Source organism: Gastrolobium bilobum, unplaced genomic scaffold (genome assembly GCF_033153095.1).
Source record: "Gastrolobium bilobum isolate Gb01-03AN ecotype WA unplaced genomic scaffold, APGP_CSIRO_Gbil_v1 utg4966, whole genome shotgun sequence".
In the NCBI taxonomy this organism is placed as follows: domain Eukaryota; kingdom Viridiplantae; phylum Streptophyta; class Magnoliopsida; order Fabales; family Fabaceae; genus Gastrolobium; species Gastrolobium bilobum.
Window position 1 is genome coordinate 44,393 of NW_026896250.1, and position 2,784 is coordinate 47,176.

At 38.8% G+C, this 2,784-nt stretch overlaps 1 long non-coding RNA gene across 3 annotated transcripts; it reads left to right on the forward strand.

Moving 5' to 3' along the window:
• Positions 1–214: 214 nt before the first annotated feature.
• On the forward strand, positions 215–2,536 carry LOC133298455 (uncharacterized). 3 transcript variants are annotated; one of them, XR_009749803.1, is made up of 3 exons: positions 215–367; positions 1,286–1,374; positions 2,488–2,536. It is a non-coding gene; the product is annotated as an uncharacterized LOC133298455 (long non-coding RNA). The 3 variants fall into 3 exon arrangements; XR_009749804.1 differs by having other exon boundaries at positions 2,400–2,505; XR_009749805.1 differs by lacking the exon at positions 2,488–2,536 and adding an exon at positions 1,618–1,756.
• The last annotated feature ends 248 nt before the right edge of the window (positions 2,537–2,784 follow it).

Below are 2,784 nucleotides of genomic sequence, written 5' to 3' on the forward strand. Positions count from 1 at the left end.
GTGTGTAGATAGATGAGCTTATACCCGCTAGTATAATGAATTTATATAAGAGACTCAAGGGAGTCACTGTTCCCTTCTCTTTACGGACGCGAGACAGAGAGAACGAAGGAAAGAAAATGAAAATGGAGATTTTGATTAAAATTCTTCCAAAATTCATAACTTGAGCTAGAGACCTCCAAATCACTCCGTTCCAAAGCCAAAGCTGTGAGAAATTTCGAGAGGAATCTATTGGTACCAGTATTTCTGAGTGGGGTTCACTGTAGAGAGAGATCTTCTCCCCCAAAGAATTCGAATTTCATGGAAAATATGGGTTTTGATGGAGCTTGAAGCCATGGGAGCTTGAAGCAAGCTTCTCCCTTCATTCTAGGTAAGTTCATGTTAAGAAATCTTTGTTTTCTTTGAGTTTTGAGAAAGATTGAATATATGTTTTCATTTTAAAAATTTGGATTGATTGAGCATGTTAGAGCTTAATTCAGGTTTAGCTCATGTTGAGAAAAGTGTTTAGATGAGAATTTTAACGGTGAAAATGTATTTTGGAAAATTAAAAATACCGTATTTTTGAATAGTGTCGTATACGTGAATAGTGACGCAAACATGAATAGTATTGTAGAGATGAACAGTGTCGTATATATCAATTAACGAATCTTGGATTAGAGGTGTGTGATAAGCTTGAATTTGATGGAGTAAAGCATTGAAATCATGAAGTTGGCATGATTTCCTTTATGTGCCTCTTAGCCATTTTCAAAGGAAGTATGTGCTATGAGTTACTGTTTTACAAAGAGAGCATACTTTTATGCGTGGAATGATATTCTAAGGTGTATGGACCTTCGCTTTGGTGAAATAAAAAAGAAAATAAGGTAGCTCCTTTGTATGGCCTTAAAATGAGTTTTGGCCATTTTCAAATGAGGTATATGTTCGGAGATATTGTTTCGCAAAGTGAGGACACTTATATGCGTAAAATAATTTATATAGGTGGCTAAGCTTGGGTTTAGGCACTAGACAAAGAGAAATCTTATAGCTCCTTTGTAATGGGCATTCAGCCTTAAATTGGGAAAAATAAGCTTTTAGGTGCTAAGAGGAGTAATGAGTGTTCTAAAGGCCTTTTGGGACTATCCTAAGACTAAGTGAATATGTGGAATTTTGTGGGGATTTGTTGAACAAAGAACCACCCGCTCATGACTTAATATGATTAAGTAAAAAGAAAATAAACAATAAAGTGTGTGTCTTGTATATTTACATGGCATTATATCATTTTATTGAATTTTATGTTGAATTCCTTCGCTAGGTGTACCTAGGGACTGTGAACGTTTGGATTCTCGTGGAGTATGATAAGTAGCTTGTTCTTCAAGTAAGCAGATTGTAAAGCTCAAAGAGGTAAGCTCTATGTTTATGGGGTTCGCTCCTACTTTGTGTTCCGCCATAGTGTACGGACTGTGGTCAGGTTGTATGATATGTATGAGATATATGATATAGATGCATTCATATAGAGCTATATGATAATATGATATGTTTTGTTTTGATGTATTTACTTTGATATGTGTTAATATGATATGTTTTGTTATGATATGACTTCTGTAATATGATTTCTGTAACAATATCTGGCCATTGATTGTATAGTACCCGGATGTTCGCTTTGGGGTCCTCCCTCGGGACTGATGGTGTACGCCTCTGATATGTTCTGGTTCCGCTTTGGGGTCCTCCCTCGGGAACACGTGCGTTGATTTCCGCTTGGGGTCCTCCCTTGGGAATGACTGCGTACGCCTCTGATATGTTCTGGTTCCGCTTTGGGGTCCTCCCTCGGGAACATGTGCGTTGATTTCCGCTTGGGGTCCTCCCTTGGGAATGACTGCGTACGCCTCTGATATGTTCTGGTTCCGCTTTGGGGTCCTCCCTCGGGAACACGTGCGTTGATTTCCGCTTGGGGTCCTCCCTTGGGAATGACTGCGTACGCCTCTGATATGTTCTGGTTCCGCTTGGGGTCCTCCCTTGGGAACACGTGCGTTGATTTCCGCTTGGGCTCCTTCCTTGGGAATATCTGCGTACGTTTCTGATAAGATATGTGTATATGTTTTGTTTAGTTATGATATTTGATTATATGACATGTTTTATGGGATATGTATGATGATTTTGTAAATGATATTTGTTACGTACGTTGATTTCCGCTTGGGGTCATCCCTTGGGAACGATTGCGTACATCTTTGATATAACACGTTTTGTTCTGATGTGAGTATTGTGATGATTTTTGTAAAAGATATTTGTTACGTGCGTTGATTTTCGCTTGGGGTCATCCCTTGGGAATGACTGCGTTTGTCTTTGATAAGATATGTATATATGCTTTGTTCAGTTATGATAATTGCTTATATGATGTTTTGTATATTATGTATCTGACTGTCATGCAGGAAGTGAGCCCAGGGTATGGAGGGTTTTCCATAAACCTGGAGTTTACTAGAGATTCGTCTCTAACCCCGTTTGGGGATATGATTTCAGGAACACAGTTAATTGAAGAACCTCATGGGACAAGGACACTAACCGTGGCTAGAGGTACTAGTATGAGGATGTGGAGTTCTGGGTGGTCGGATGCTACTATTTGTTTTAGACGTATTTTTGAAAAAGATGTATTGTTGCATAGTGTTCATATTCGATACATGTACATTTATGGTATCAGAGCAGTTGCTCTAGGGAGTTACATGATATATAGCATAAGATATTTGAAGTTGGAAGTTTTTGAGTGTTTTCTTGCAGTGCTGTATAATGCATGTGTGATCACTGAGTGTGAGCGTAGCT